At 41.1% G+C, this 17,307-nt stretch overlaps 1 non-coding gene across 1 annotated transcript; it reads right to left on the bottom strand.

The window, feature by feature from the left end:
* Positions 1-16,993: 16,993 nt before the first annotated feature.
* TRNAV-AAC (transfer RNA valine (anticodon AAC)) lies at positions 16,994-17,066 on the bottom strand. The gene has a single exon. It is a non-coding gene; the product is annotated as a tRNA-Val (tRNA).
* Positions 17,067-17,307: the final 241 nt, after the last annotated feature.

Genomic DNA, 17,307 nt, shown 5'->3' with positions numbered 1-17,307 from the left:
TCGCGTTGCTTAGTGCTAGTCGCTTGCTTGATAATCTTTTCTATTGTCAATTAAATAAGCAACCAGCAAGTGCCAAAGTTACCTGGGAAATTGTCACTTTCCTAATTATTTTATTTTCTGTAAATAAAGAAAGCAATAGGTAGGTTATCCGGGTTGTGTAAAGATTGGCGCTTGCCTCATAATTATATTTATTATCAATAGTTAAAGCGACCAGTTGGTGTCCTAAGTTTCCTGGTGATTGGTGCTTGCCTTGTTATTTTATTTATTGTTAAATAAGTAAGCGACCAGCAAGTGCCCTGGGTTGTGTAGCGATTAGCGCTCGTCTTATTATGATAACTATTAGAAAGAATTAAAGCGAACAGTAAGCGCTGAAGTTGCCTGGTAAATGCACTTGCCTTATTATTTTCTTCATTGTAAATTAAATGAACAACTAGTAAGCACTCCAAGTTTTCTGGTAATTGTCTCTTGCCTTATCATTTTATTCATCGTAAATTAGGTAACTTACAAGTAAGGGCCCTGCTTCAAGTTGGATTTCACGCTTGTCTTATTGTTATATTTGTCATAAACATTCAAAGCGACTAATAAGGAACAAGGGTTGTGTGGGGATTAGCGCGTGCCGTATTATTTTATTTTTTGGAAATTAAGTGTAAGACCAGTAAGCACTTTGATCTGCCTGGTGATTGTCGCTTATGTTATTTTTTTATTCATTGTAAACTAAGACGGTGGCAAGTAAGCACCCTGCGATAAGTGTATTTTGGCCGTAGTCTTAATAATATATGTTTTATGAATAATCATAACGTAAATTAATTAACATAGCTTTTGTAGGAATGTTTACTTGCCGCATTATTTTATTTATTATCAATAAGTTAAATAACTAGTAAGTGCTTAAACTTGCCTGGTGTTTATTGCTTGCCTTATTATTTTATTTATTCTAAATTAAATAAGTGACAAGTATGCGCCCTGGGTTAAGTGAGACGGAGTGATTGTCTCATTTATCTCTGCATTATTATTCATTTAAGGGATCAGCAAGCAGAACGTGTTGTGTAAATATTGCCATTTGTCTCATTATTATGTTTATTAGTAATAATTAAAGAAACCAGTGAGCAATATGGATTGATCGTGGATTGGCGCTTGTCTTATTGTTTTATTTATTATTATTAAAGGAAGCAAACAGTGAGTGCCCTGAGTTTCCTAGTAACTGTTGCTTGCCTGATAGTTTTATGAATCATAGAAAAAGTTAGCGACCAGTAAGCGACACGGGTTGTGTGAATTTAGACGCTTGCTGTATTATTTTATTTATTGTTAATTAAGCAAGCGACCAGTAAGCGCTGCAAGTTGTGTGAGTATTTGCGCTTGTCTTTTTATTTATCAACTATTAAATTAGTAAGACACTCGTAAGGACCCCGAGTTTCCATGTGATTATCGCTTGCTTTATTAATATTTTTATTGTAAAATAAGTACGTGGATAGTGAGCACCCTGAGATGCCTAATAATTGTCACTTGTCTAATTTTATTTTGTATTGTTATTGAAGTAAGTTACAAATAAGTGCTTTGAGTTGTCTCTCGATTGTTGCTTGCGTTATTATATTTTTTAGTGTGAAATAAGTAAGCGACCAGTAAGCACCCTGAGTTCTCTGGTGATTGACACTTGTATTATTATCTTTTTTATTCGTAATTTAGTAATCGGCAAGTTAGTGCCCTCAGCTGCCTGGTGATTGTCACTTGCTTTTATACTTTATTTGTTCTTAATTAAGTAAGTAACAAGCAAGTGCCCCAGATGTCTGGTGATTGTTGCTTGCATTATTATTCCGCTTATTGTTAATTAAGTAAGCGATAAGTAAGCTACCTGGGTCGTGTGCGGATTGGCGCTTCTTTTGTTACCATATTTTTTATTAACAATTGGAGCGATCAGTAAACGACAAAACTTGCCTGGTAATTATCACTTGCCTTATTATCTTTTTCATTTCATCAATTATTAAGAAGGTGGCAAGTTAGCGCCCTCAGTGGCCTGGTAATTGTCGCTTGCCTTTTTATGTTATTTTTTGTTAATTAGGTAAGAGACAAGTAAGTGCCTCGAGTTGTCTCGTAGTTGTCGCTTGCATTATTATTCTATATATTGGTAAATAAGTAAGCGACAAGGAAGTCTCCCGGGTTGTGTGCAGTTTGGCAATTGTTTTATTATTATATTTATTATTCATAATTAAGGTGACCAGTAAACGACATGGGTTGTGTGGGGATTGACATGTGCCGTAATTTATTTCATTTATTGGAATTTAAGTGAGCAACCAGTAAGCACTTTAACTAGCCTGGTATTTATTGCTTGCCTTATTATTATATTTTATGTGATTTCAGTAAGCGATAAGTAAGTGCCCTAAGTTAAGTGAAGTTTGGCCCTAGTCTTAGTAATATATTGATCAAAAATACTCAAAGTGTCAAACAATTGACAGTAGTTTTGTAGGAACTGTTACGTGCCGTATTATTTTATTTATCATAACTAAGGTACATGACTAGTAAGCACATCATTTTTCCTGGTGTTTATTGCTTGCCTTATTATTTTTTTTTTTGTTAATTTAATATGTGACAAGTCTGTCCTGGTTTGCGTGGGAATTAGTGATTGTCTTACGTTTACGTACATTAAAATTAATTTAAGTGAATAATCAGCGCCACGTGTTGTATTAAGATTGTAACTTGTTACATTATTATGTTTATTATTAATAATTTAAGTGACTAGTAATTGATAAAGATTGTACGGGTATGGGCTCTTTCCTCTTTATTTTATTTTTGCTTTTAGTAAACTTACTTTTCTGCAATTTTCACCCTTACACAAAACTTTCTTATAATTTTTACAAGAAACTTAACCCTCGTTGTACGCTCACTGCCAATTTTGAGATAAGTTCATTGTCGACTAACCTCAAAACACTTCCTACTTTCAATAAAAAAAATTTTTTAAGTTGTCAAGCAAGCCGCTGTTAATGTCGTGTTTCAAACAAGATTTTCACACAAATTAATTTTTTACATAAAGAAAATAGGTCTTGATTTAACTTAACGCTTAAACGTATTTTAACATATGTTACGTTTGAAAAAATATCTTTGCTGAAGAATACAGATTTTTGTTTGGTGTAAAAATAAATAGACCTATTGTTTTTTAACATAAATTAATTTTTTTCATGCAAAATGGAACATTGTCTTTACATTTGTTTTAGTATCGTTATAACGTTACACTGTCTTTTGTAAAAAATTATCTTACAGTAGATCAAAAACGTGGGTATTTAGAAAAAAAATGGTTTAAATCAACTTACTCTAATCTAAGGATTTCATGATAAGATAAACAAGGCTTCTGTCGACTTATCTTCATAAGCGTATGTTTGTATATTCTATCTAAAGTTGTAAGGAATATATAATACTACCAGGAGAGCAAGGTAAATTATGACATTTCGTTAAAACTATCGTTAGGTATAGACTACCCGTAATAGTTAAAAATAATTTTTTGTGCAAGCTTAACACTTTTGCTTAATTTTTCCATTTGTTTTAAGAGAAACTTAACCCTTGTTTTCCGTTTTTACGCTTACTACTATTTTTCATATAAGTCTCTTATCAACTTAGCTAAAAACACTTTTTACTCTAAATTAAAAAAAACTTTGTTAGTTAACAAACTAGCAGCTGTTCACGTCGTGTTTACAGCAACACTTTAACATAAATTAAATTTTTATAGAAAAATAACAGAGCTTGGTTTTACTCCACGTATAAACGTGCAAGTTGTACGCATAGCTTTCTAATGACATTTAACTATTATGTTTTATGACTGCATTTTTTAACACGTCATGTTGAAAAAAAATGGAAATGCTTTTTTGGTGTGAGAATTGCGACCTTCATTTCTTTGAGTGTAACTCCAACTAGTTATTGTCAGTTAAGGAATAGCTCTGAATTGTATCTGTGCTGGGAAAACTCTAAGATTAAAAACCAACATCCAATTAATATCAGTATTTATATGTTAGAGGGCAGGTTCGTTGCCCAGTGTAAAATAGCGAAATCGCTCGGGGTGCTGATTCTATGAAAAAAAATATCTTGAAGATTCCTTTATCTAAGTTTAAATAAGGTGTTGAATAATCTTTAAATTTCTGCAGTACATACAGTAGTTATTTTTAATCATTGTCTTATTGATTCTTGCTTTGGTAGTTTCTTCTTATTCTAAATAAATTTGTTTATTAATTCCGGCCCAGATAAAGTTCACATACGTTAAAACTTGCTTTTGTTTTATAAAACCTTATTTATTATCCACTGGTGAACTTGACAATAGAAAAAGCAATAAAAATTTTGAACTATATAAACTGTAAAACAAATAACAAAATCACTTATAATTAATTTCTCAAATGAACGTTAAGTAATATTAGGACTTGCCATCACCTATGGAGGGGTTGGGTTAAATAATAAAAGACAATTAGTTATTCTCTTTACTTAATTTATTTTCTTTTATTTTAATGAGAAAATAATGTTCTCAATCACTAGATTTTTTACTTATATTTGTATTACTAACGCAATTTTTAAATTAACAACAAAAAAGTTTCTATTTTATTTCAAAGGCTGCGAATCATTTCGAGATAAATTGAATTTTGAACTTGAATACAAAATGGATTATTTTATTAACTTCAAATTTCGCAAAAACATATTTTGAAAGATTTTTAAAATTTTCCCACACAAATTCCCTTTCGAGTTTTAGGTTTCACCGAGAGTAGTACAGTCTCAGAGTGTTAGTCCTGGGCTCTAGGCCTATCTTAAAAGAATCACGTATGGTTAGGTCGTCCTCGGGGTCTTGGTTGCCTGGAGCAAAGTCCTAGTAACCTGTCCAAGTACTTCGCCCAAGAAGCGCTGTCACTATTCCTAATATCTGTGGCGCCTTCGACCATCGTCAAGGCACACACAGGCGGTCGACGCAAGCAGCAGCTGAAGCCACGCGAGGTCTTCGCGCTGTCCACGCCGAGCGGCGCTGCCGCCGCCTTCTCTAGCCACCAAGCAGCTACCTAGTGTGGCGCGAGACCAGTCCGAGCTCGACCCTCGCATGAGCCGCATTCGCGCACGCTCACGCTCGCAGCCTCCGCTGCCGTCACAGCTCTCGACACTTCGCCGTACCATTTCACCTGTTTTCTTTGTATGCTAATAAAGCGCCATTTATACCATACACGTGAGTGAGCATCATTAAGCGCCTTCCCTCGCCTTCAACTTCCTCGAGCGCCGGGACACGCTCAGCTGATCCCAACAGTGGTGACCCCGCCTGAAAAAGTTTCGAGGTGAGCTAAACAATCGCGTTTTTTTTCTTCGCCATCTTTTCTTTTTTCGGCGAGCAAGGCGACTCATCTCGCTCACGCCTTGCAGTGCGCGTGCTTTGTCCGGCCCGCCGCCATTTTTTTTTAGCAAAAGCCCGCGCGCTCGCTTGCGTTCGTGGAACACGGCCATCGTCAACTCGGGCGACGCTACGAGCCACGCGCTAACGTGCCCGCACTCTCTCTCTCGCTCTCGTGGACCGTTTTAAAAAAAAAAAAAAAAAGACAAGGACAAAGACAGAGTGAGAGGTTGTGTGACAGTGCTGTGCAGTGCAGTTTCTATTTCCACTCGTCTCGCCGTCGGTACTTGCCATGGTCAACAACGACAATGGTGTAAGCCCCCCCGGCGACAATCCTACTGGAGGCGCGAGCCCCACGGGTGATGACACTAACCCCGTGATGTCGGTCGCACCTCTTCGCCTCCCGCCTTTCTGGAAGGCCAACCCGACCGTGTGGTTTATCCGGATCGAGGCGGCCTTCAACAACCACAGGATCCGCGCGGACTCAAGCAAATTCGACTACGTCGTCGCTGCCTTGGATGACGCCACGGTGCAGGAAATCGCCGACGTCCTCATGGCACCCCCAACTGAGGGCAAGTACGATTTCCTTAAGGCCGAAATTCTGAAGCGCATGACAGACACGGCCGATCAGCGTCTCCGCAAGCTGCTCACGCAGCTCGAGCTAGGCGACCAAAAGCCGTCACAGCTCCTGCGTCGCATGAAAGCTCTTGCGGGCACCGCGGTCACCGACGATGCCATCAGGATCCGGTGGTTCGACCTCCTGCCGCCGTCCGTGGCACGCTCCCTCCGGGTCGTCAAATCAACCCCGCTGGAGGAGCTGGCGTCTCTGGCCGACGAGCTGATCCAGGACTACCCGCACGTCGCCGCGGTTCACCCTCAAGCGACCAAGCTTCAGACGGCTGGTCAGTCTTCTGCGCCGACCGTGGAGTCCCTGGCCAAGGAGATGGCGTCGCTGCGTCAGTCCATCGCGCAGCTCCTCAACATCGCTAAGCGACAACCGGAAGGCCAGCAACGTGGCCGTTCAACCACGCAGTCGCAAGGCGGCCCCCGGAGCAGGTCAAACACGCCAAACCGAGACCCCAACGACCCGTGGTGCTGGTACCATCGCACCCTGGGGAACAACGCTCGCAACTGCAGGCCACCCTGCAACTTCACCCCGTCGAACCAGGGAAACGAGTAGTGCCGCCTTCGTATCAGGCGGCGGAAGTCGGCGCTACTCCCCCTGCAGAAAATCGCCTCCATGTGTCCGACAAAACTTCAACAATAAGGTTTCTCGTTGACTCCGGATCAGTCGTTTCTCTGCTCCCAGCTTCCCTGTTCAAGAAGCCACCAGCTCGCGACTCTCTTACGCTCACCGCTGCTAACGCCTCGGCGATCTCCACGTATGGCACACACCGTGCCGAGGTCAACCTAGGCCTGCGCCGAGCCTTCGTCTGGTCCTTCATCGTCGCCGACGTCCAGACGGCCATTCTGGGAGCGGACTTCCTCACGCACTTCAGCCTGCTGATCGACCTCAAAGGAAAGCAGCTCCTCGACGCCACGACCGGGCTTTCCAACAAGGGTTTTGCGGCCCTCACAACCGGCCACAGCGTCTCCGTCGTCCAGCAGGTCGAGATTCCGACAGGACTCCTCTGTCAACGCTACCAAGACCTCGTGCGGGAGTTCAACGACCTAACGCTGGTTGACGGATCGGCAGCAGACCTGCCCGATCTCCCAGTGCTTCACCGCATTCACACGAACGGCCCCCCGGTCTTCGAGCGCCCTCGGAGACTCATCGGCCCTCGTCTTGACGCCGCCAAGGACGAGTTCAGCCGTCTCATGGCCCAGAGCATCATCCGGCCCTCTTCCAGCCAGTGGGCAAGCCCGATCCACCTGGTTCCGAAGCCCGACGGTTCCTGGCGCGTCACCGGCGATTACAGGCGACTGAACAGCTGCACGACGCCCGACCGCTACCCACTCCCGATCGTCGAGGACCTTCTCCAGGAGCTGCAGGGATCGGTATTCTCGGTAATTGACTTAAAAAAAGCCTTTTACCAGATCCCCATCGCCGAAGAAGACATCCCGAAGACCGCAGTGACGACTCCCTTTGGACTCTTCGAGTTCACTCGTTCTTCTCTTGGTCAACGCAACGCCGCCCAGTCTCTCCAGAGGACGATGGACCATCTTCTCCGGGACCTGCCCTTTGCTAGGGCCTACCTAGACGATATCATCGTCGCCTCCGAGGACAACGAGTCACACCTGGTGCACCTCCGTCGCCTCTTCGAGTCCCTGCGCTCCGCTGGGCTCCGCATCAACCCAGACAAGTGTGTCTTGGGGCAGACCGAGGTCACCTATCTCGGCTGGACGGTATCCAGCCATGGCTTCAAACCTCCGCCGCTTAAGGTCAAGGCCATCAAAGAGTTTCCGCGCCCGCAGACCTCCACCGAGCTGCGTCGGTACATGGGACTCTTCAACTATTACCGCCGCTGTGTCCCTGGGGCAGCCAACATCTTAGCGCCACTCAACGACCTTCTCCAGGGCCTGCCGCCCAGGAAAAAGAAGGTTGAGTTGACCTGGACGCTGGATGCAGAAGCTGCGTTTGCTCGCAGTAAGCAAGCCATCGCTGATGCCACGACAACGACGTTCCTGCGACCCGACGCTCCGCTGGCCCTTCGCACGGACGCTTCCGACACGGCAATCGGAGCAGTCCTCGAGCAGCAGGACTCCAAGGGCACATGGGCTCCCCTTGCTTTCTTTTCTAGAAAGCTCGACAACACCGAGAAACGCTACAGCACCTACGATCGAGAGCTTCTGGCCATCTACGCAGCCCTGAAAAACCTGCAGCGAATCCTCGAAGGCAGGTCCTTCACGATCTTCACCGACCATAAGCCCTTGGTCTTCGCAGCGGCGCAGCACTCGGACAAGGCCTCGCCCAGGCAAGCCCGTCAGCTAGATTTCATACTCCAGTTCAACACGAGTCTAGTCCACGTGAAGGGCGACGATAACGTGGTGGCCGACGCTCTCTCACGCGTCGCCACCATCTCCATGCCTGCCCAACTCAGCGCGAAGATCATCGCCGAAGCTCAGGCCGAGGACCAGGAAGCCGAACATGTCTCTACTCCCTCGAGTCTCAACCTGCAGATCCTCTCGATCGACGACTGCTCCGTCCTCTGCGACACGTCCATGGTAGTCGTCCGGCCTTATCTCCCACGGGCTCTTCGACGCACAGCATTCGAGCTTCTCCATGGTCTCGCTCACCCGAGCGTAAAGGCCACGACCCGTCTTGTCGCTTCCAAGTATGTCTGGCCAGGCATGCGTAAGGAAGTTAGCCGTTGGGCGCGCACATGCGAGCCCTGCCAGCGGTCCAAGATCCACCGGCACAACAGGTCCGCCCTAGGATCCTTTGAGGTTCCCGAGGAGCGCTTCCAGCATCTCCACATCGACATCATCAAGCTGCCTCCGTGTCAGGGTTATACCTACTGCCTGACCATCATCGACCGGTTCACCCGATGGCCAGAAGCCATCCCCCTGCCCGACCAACAGGCATCAACCATCGCCAAGGCTCTCGTCGACAGGTGGGTTAGCCTCTACGGCACGCCACTCACGATAACAACGGACCAGGGCGCCCAGTTCGAGTCCGCCCTGTTCTCGGAGCTCACAAAGCTCCTCGGCGCTAAAAGGGTGCACACCACGCCATACCACCCACAGTCCAACGGCATGGTGGAACGGACCCACCGCACCATCAAGGCCGCCCTCATGTGCGACCCCGGGACCCCATGGCCTGACCGACTACCGTTGGTCCTTCTGGGGCTCCGAACCGCCTACAAGGAGGACCTGCAAGCCTCTCCGGCCGAGATGCTCTACGGCACTACGCTCAGAGTGCCCGGGGACTTCTTCGCTACGGAGAGCCAGCCCGTCGCAAGCCCTGCCACCTTCGTAGAAGGTCTCCGCCGACTCGCCCAGTCCATCAAGGCTGCGCCGGCTTCGAGACACGCAGCTGAGAACACCCCGTTCTTCTTCAAGGACTTGCGGACGTGCTCCCACGTTTTTAAGAGGGTTGACGCCATCCGCAAGCCCCTCCAGCCTCCGTACACGGGCCCTCACCGGGTCATTCGCCGGGTCGATGACAAGACCTACGTCATTAACGTCAACGGCTCTCATCGCACGGTCTCCACGGACGCCCTAAAGCCGGCCTACGTCGAGGCCACTGACTCTTCCTCCTTAGGGAGCCAGCCGACCAACCCTCCCAACGCGCCTCCTGCGGACTCTTCGCCGGCTCCAAAGCCCCCCGCGGCGACTCCTGGGACAGCCCCCAAAGACGCCCCCCTTAAGAAGCAGGTATCATTCGGCCCGTTACCCACGGACCTCTCTGGGGAGGGAGTGGTTGTGGCGCCTTCGACCATCGTCAAGGCACACACAGGCGGTCGACGCAAGCAGCAGCTGAAGCCACGCGAGGTCTTCGCGCTGTCCACGCCGAGCGGCGCTGCCGCCGCCTTCTCTAGCCACCAAGCAGCTACCTAGTGTGGCGCGAGACCAGTCCGAGCTCGACCCTCGCATGAGCCGCATTCGCGCACGCTCACGCTCGCAGCCTCCGCTGCCGTCACAGCTCTCGACACTTCGCCGTACCATTTCACCTGTTTTCTTTGTATGCTAATAAAGCGCCATTTATACCATACACGTGAGTGAGCATCATTAAGCGCCTTCCCTCGCCTTCAACTTCCTCGAGCGCCGGGACACGCTCAGCTGATCCCAACATATCTGTACTACGTGGTATCCCTCTTTCTCTTGGCTCATGCTCTTCACGCTCAGTATGGGTGCATGGTAGAGTTCCAGGTTTGGGTAAGCAGTGGATCTCCACGTCCTAGGTACGCTGGAGGAGAAACGTGTTTTCCCGCGCGTCAGTGCCTTTTATAGCTGACTTGCAGATAATTCACCGCCATAATCTGCGCTATCTCTCTGCGCACTATCGATTATACGTGTTTTTCGATGATTCTTGCGCATATCTTATTTAGCCTTCTTCGCATTATTGACAGCACTTATAATATGCTTTGCACCAATTCTTTAAATTTCAACTAGGTAAAATTCAGATATTTTTGGTAATTATTCAAGAAAAAGCAAAAAAAATAATAGAAACAGAAATTGTATCATTTTTATTTCTAAATAATAAAAAATAATCTCTTGTATCTACTCACGTAAATTTGTAAGAATAAATGTTTTTTTGTTTTTTGAAAAAAAAAGGTTCGAATAATAAGTTTTATTGATTATTCTTAACATCATTTTTTTTTAGATGTCTCATTTTGCGAGGCATGTTTGCGAAAGAACTTTCTCTCTATGGTTACATAATTTATACAGGATTTTCTTTTCTAGTGTATACTAGGTATATTTATCTCCATCCTTTCTGTTTTGTTTGATCGTGTGTTATTTTCTATTGTTTGATTGAAATCACTTTTGATTGCTTAAGTATATTTTTGTTGGGTTTTCTTGCCAATATTGTTAATGTACTGAAATCCCTGGTACTTTTTTTGTGTTTCTTATTGTTGTATAGGCTTAAAAAATTGGCTGCCACGGTTTTACTCCTTCTAATCAATAGTATTTTCAAATCCTTATCTAATATGAATGAACGAAAACAGTAGGAAAGGTTTTTCAAGCATCGTTGTATTTCTCATTAATGTATTCGGATATACTTGTTTTTCAACCCCCCGTATGTACCTTTTAGTTCAATATTTATTTCCACGCATATAAAAGTTCTACTGGTTAAAAGATTCCCATTTTGCGCTTCCTCCAGTAGTGTCTGTTTTAAATCTTTGAATACTGTGCTCATTTTCAGATTTACTAAAGAAAAATTATTGCTTTGATTTTTATGGCAAATTAGATGATTCAACGTGTGTGTATTTGTGATAATATCCGATTTTTTATCATCAGCACCTTTCCCTTTAAACTGTGTATCAAATATAAACACTGCCAGATAAAATTTGTATCATACACTTTTGGCCCTTGAGCGGGGGCCAAAAAGAAAAAAATTTTTCTTGGATATTTATATAATGGTTTTGTTCAAGTTTGGTTTAAGGATGTTTTGATTCATTGGTCCTTATAATGCTCCTTCCTGTAGTTGTATCTCGTAAGATATGTGCTTCAGAATCTTTTAAGCTTTAGGATAAAACGTCTATTCATTTCCCTGGTTTGTTATTTCTCTGATTGAATTTATCTGAGCCCCCTGAGTTTCTCAAATACATAAGTTTCTTTGTGGTCTCTCTACATATGGTCGATTGGAAGTGTTGTTATTATTGTTATTATTGTTATTATTTTGTCCAGAGTTTGTATTGCGGTTTGTATTATTTGTGGTGTTATTTGTGTTGTTACCACGGCCACACCAATTAACATTTGGTGGGTTTAGTGTTAAAGTTTGGAGGTTATTATTATAACAAGTGAAGCTATAACTTACAAATGAGTTTTCTTTAATAGTTATCGAGCTATTTGATGCTCCAACCGTATCCATAGAGTCTAAAAGCTTAATAAGATCGCCAATTTTGTTAATTTTTCTCGAAGAAGTATAGACTGCTGTATAACTTCGTCAAAATGATTTGCAAACTCTTCAACGGCTTCCGTATCAGTTGGTGATGCTGATAACATTTTAACGTAACTGCATAAGTTCAAAACATATTCACTGTGACTCATATTATTTGCAGCTTCGTACGCATTCCATTTAAGTGCCCACCAAACTTTAGCTTGTACTGTTGCATTGCAATATTTGTTTAAAAGTAAAGTTTAAGAATCATTTATTAAATGTATTCTTTCTTCTACATGCTTAAACCAGTCAGGCGTTGGCCCTTTTAATGCTTGAGATAAAACAAGAATAATTGCATCGGCTTCTATGGGAGTAATTTTGATGTAAATTTTTAATGCTTTTAAGAACTTGATACGTCAACCGCTTGTGGCTGCACTAAAAATTGGCAAATCTACCTTTAACTGAGAAACTTCTCTTCCTTGTACGTTATTTATATTTCGGGTTATAAATAATTCTACGTCTTGCTTGTGTTGGGCGATAACATCGTAGATACAGTCGTCTTCCTGTTCTCAATTTACTATGGCTTTTGTTTGTCCTATGACTGTTTGATTAAGTTTCTGAAAAATGTCTGTGTCGTTTTTGCTATGTTAAGTGCGAGTTGATCCAACTATTTGGTTATATTGTCTCGTATTTCTGACTATCTTATGAGCTCCACGTGGCATTGTGCTTCTTTCGCGCACATTTAATTTTGTGCTTGTGTCATTCGTTCTACATATCTGTCTAGCGTGTTGTATGTGTACGTAAATCGAATCAATTGTTGTTTAAGTGTATTTGTTTGTGTGAGGACTTGGTTTACTTTTGCTATGATTTTTTTAGGATTATTTATGGGGTTAAGTAATAGAATCTCAGCTATTAGCTGTTTTTAGACCCTTATCACTTCGAAAAGAATCTCATTATTTATACGCGATATATTTGGATCAGGTGATTAATCTAATGAAAAAATTTCACTTATATCATCGTTTTAACCGTGAATTTGTACTGTCTTTTGTTTTTGTTCTTGTTGTTGTTTTTGTTGTGGTTGTTGTTGTTAATCGTCATGGTTGCCCCCTCCTCGTGTTTCAGCCATTTTACATGAATATAATAATAAAAAAAAACTTTGACAACATCTAACTATATATTATTACACAGTATCTTACAAAATTTAACCGTTAAGCATTTTGTATATTTATGTTGTGAACTTATTTAAATACTCCCTCTTAGATGACTAGTTCCACCAGGGGTACCATTGACAACCGCCATTTTTTTAAGAGTAACCCCGACTAGCTAGCGATAGTTAAGGAATAGCTCAGAAGCGTATCTGTGCCAGGAAAACTCTAAGATTAGGAACTAACACACAATTAATGTTAGTAGTTATATGTTGCGGGAGTTTATTGCCCAGTGTAAAAGAGCGGAATTGCACAGGCTGCTAATTCCAAAAAAAAAAAAATATCTTAAGGTCGCTTTTATCTGAGTTTAAATTATAAATTAAACAATTTATAAATTCCTGCAATATATGTATCGATTATTTTGAATTATGGCTTTATTGATTTTTCCATAAGTAATTTTTTTCTTATTATAAGTAGATTTATTTATGCTTTGGGCACAGATAAGGTTGTTATACGGTAAAACTTACTTTTATTTTATATAACTTAAGTTCTTATCTACTCGTTAACTTGGCAATAGAGAAATCACCTATGGAGGGGTTGGCTTAAATAAGTAAGTACAATTATTTAATTTTTTTCCTAAAATTATTTACTTTTATTTTAATAAGAAAATGATGTTTTCAATCGTTAGGTTTTAAGCTGACTTTCTTTTAAATAACCATCGCCATTATCAATTTAACAACCAAAAAGTTTGTATTTTATTTTAAAGGCTGCAAATCACATCAAGATAAGTTGAATTTCGCCTTTAAATACAAAATGAATTATATTATTTACTTTCAATTTTGCAAAAAAATATTTTAAGGGATTTTTAAATTTCCGAATTCCGAATTCTCTTTTACATTAGAAGTTCCACCGAGAGTAGTACAGCCTCAGAGTCATAGTCCTGGGCTCTATGCCTATCCTAGAAAAATCACGTAAGGTAAGATTGTCCTCAGGGTCTTGGATACCTGAGGAAGAGCCCTAGTAATCTATCCAAGTACTTCGCCCAAGAAGCGCCGCCGCGCCGTCGCTACCCCTAGTATCTGTACTACGTGGTCTCTCTCTTTTTCTCGGCCTGTACTCGTCACTGTTAGTACTAATGTGTAGGAGAGTTCCAAGTCTAAGTAGGCAGCTGATTTCCGCGTTTTAGGTTTGCTGGAGGAGCGACATGTTCTTCCGCGCATCAGCACCTTTTATAGCTGATTTGCAGATCATTTGCCGCCATAATCTGCGCTATCACTCTGCACACTATTGATTATACGTATTTGCCGGTAATTCTTGTGCATACCGTAACAAGCTTCTCGTGCGTACTTAAGTGGGCACACAATATTGTTGTGACCAAACTTGTTGGGAGTATGGTCTTAACTGTTTTATTTAAGTGTCATTTGTGGGTATCTTGGGATTCAGCTCGTGAGTTTTTCCTTTTTTTTTAATTAAAATAATAATCTTTATTTAAATAATATGGCTAATTTTAATTGATGTATTATTTTAATAATGTAGGTTGATTATACGTTGTACTTTTACATATAATTTTATCGGGTCACTTTCATAAGGTTCAACGTAAATTTTATTACTGATAAATAACTGACATTTATCACTGATTGTTGTTACTGCTGCTTCGGAGTTCCCTAATGTTTCGTAGTGGTAACCTTCAGTGCTTCCTTAAACCTTAAACTTCACGAATGAGTTCGCGGCCAGTAGGATATTACAATTACTGCTTTCTCTGCTATCACCGGAACCACTTTTGGTGGGCCTCCTTTGCTGTACCTTGCTCCTTAGCGTAGTCCGATACTATTGATGTTCTCGATACGCACTCGAGTTGCCTTAGCCAACACGTTATGCCTTACGTGCATGAGGTACTCACGAGTCGCGAGAGTCAAGAGTTGACTAAAACTTTAGAGGATAGGTGACAGACGTAAAGAGAGCAATTTTTCCTCTTGATGGTGAGTTTTTATAGCGTCAGAGCAAGTAAAAGAGGCCTTTGGTAGAATTAGGTCAACCAATGAGTGATGTCCATTGCAGACTACGTTGACAGCAAAACAGTAGGCTTGCACGATGATGTTACATGTTATGATTTTACGTATTAGGAAATAACAATACAACAGTACCAATCGCATTTTTCTGACAAGTGCGATTGAGCTCTTTTTGGGTCAGTGGTGATGTAAGCTCGCATCAGCAATATAAGAACACCAAATACAAGTTTTATTGTGACATTAAGTTTACAAATTTCGAAATTAATCCTTCTAGGGATTTCACAATCAGTTTTGAGTATAATGACAGAGTATGTTGATTACAAATTTTATAATCAGTGTTATTAGAAGTGGACAATCAATGTGCAAGTAATTTATTCATTGATATATACAATACGATTTCAATTCATACGTGCATTCTTACAAAGAGGTAAGTCATACCATATGTAAGCATATTGTTGAACATTCACTCTAAAGCTATAACGCACACGCATATAAATAACGTATGCTTCTGTTGTCATATGAGCTTGCTATATACTTACAATACGTCTTATCTGAATTTGACGGACGGAGAGTTTTTAGTTATAATATAATTCGTATCAACTCGGAATATAACTTTATGATTCGCGCTGACTTTTTCAATTTTAACGTGGCAAACTTAACGTTTTTTAATTAAATATTTAAGAAAAAGTTAAACAATTAAACCAACTCATTGTACTTTATAGATTTTATAAGTTAAGCGAGGCCGCTATCGACACATCTTCATAAGCGTTTTCATGCATACATGGCCTTACATTGTAAGAATGTATGTTGTGCAAATAAAATCTGTTTATTGAAGCTTTGATTTGACTTTAACCCCAATTTGATTATTTGCCCAACTTTAAGTGCTGTTTTGAGGACGACTAGCTTACTAACTAAGTTACAAACACTTTATTTTCTCTAGAAAGGGTAATGTTTAAGTTGACGATTGAGCTACAATTATTGTTAAAGGTTTATTCTCGTTAACTTTGTATTACTTGTTTATATATTAGATAAACGTAAGTGAATATATTAACTGTAACTCAATACTTTACACATTCCTATAATTTTTAAAATATAACTGTGTTTGCTTAACTATGGTTACAAATGAATCTTTAAAATTTTCATGCTTTTCTAACAGCGCTTGAGTAGTAATTTTTGACATTAGTACTCTTGTATGTCACTATTAGAAATTGTTATTACTGTTTATTTAAAAAGTTACTTCAGTGCATTATTAAAGTGCATTTCTAAGTCATGCGTTAAAGGATGTTCTTGCTGTAACTGGACATAGCTTATTAATTCTATCGTCCAGAAGTCACTGTAATATGTTACTTTAAACTTGCTTACAGATGCGCTTCTTTGCATTTACTTCACTACTTGTGTATTTATCTTAAACATTTGTTTTTTAATGCATATTAAGTTCCTCAAGATTAATAATCTTAAGACATCGATAGATAATGGTCAATTCTGGCATATTCAATACTATGGATTTTGCATTAAAGTAACCAAGACTATTTATGATATCTTGTTAAAAACATAAATATACAAATACTGTCCAGAATAGTTTTAGTGACGTTTTGTGCTAATTCAAGCCTTACGCTAACTTGTCTTGTGTTACAATAATGTTAACTATCTATTAATAAAGCTACTTTATTTTAGATTTATCTTTGATTAGCTAAGCTTTTAACATATTTTGCTTTATGTAATTAAAATCACATAATAATGTATTCTAAGTTACGTGGAAATATTGTCATGGCTGAAAAATAAGACAGCATCTACAATATATTATTTTATTAACTGTTTATTATTTAATAGATATTAATGTTATCATTCCATGGGTAAATATTATGTCAAATTATCATGTATGGACCTACTAACTCTAAATTGCGCTATCTATATTTTTTCTACCTCATAGAAACGTCACGCTTACTTTTATAGTGAAAATCACTGGGGTTCGAAGAACTTTGTCAATTAAAATTCCAAAGCAGTGAAAAAAGGTATCCACTTCGGCCAGGTGTCGAACCTGGGCCTCCTTTTTGTTGGAAAGGCGCGTTAACCAACTTCGCCACCGAAGCCTTGATATCTATGATATCAGCGTTCGACTTAAGACATGCCTCAACAGAACAGTGGAGATCGGTGTCCACCAAGACTTCGGTGGTGAAGTTAGTTAACGCACCTTTCCAGCAAGAAGAAGACTAAGGTTCGACTTCTGGCTGAAGCGGATACCTTTTCCCACTGCTTTGTAATTGTAATTGACAAAGTTTTTCGCACTCCAGCGATTTTCACTATAAAAATAAGCGTTCCATTTCTATAAAG

The sequence above is a fragment of the Copidosoma floridanum genome, unplaced genomic scaffold, assembly GCF_036245765.1.
Source record: "Copidosoma floridanum isolate Cflo_tuat_1 unplaced genomic scaffold, Cflo_Japanese_pri ptg000028l, whole genome shotgun sequence".
Classification (NCBI taxonomy): domain Eukaryota; kingdom Metazoa; phylum Arthropoda; class Insecta; order Hymenoptera; family Encyrtidae; genus Copidosoma; species Copidosoma floridanum.
Note: the sequence above shows the minus strand (reverse complement) of the source record. Positions and strands in the feature narration are given on the sequence as shown.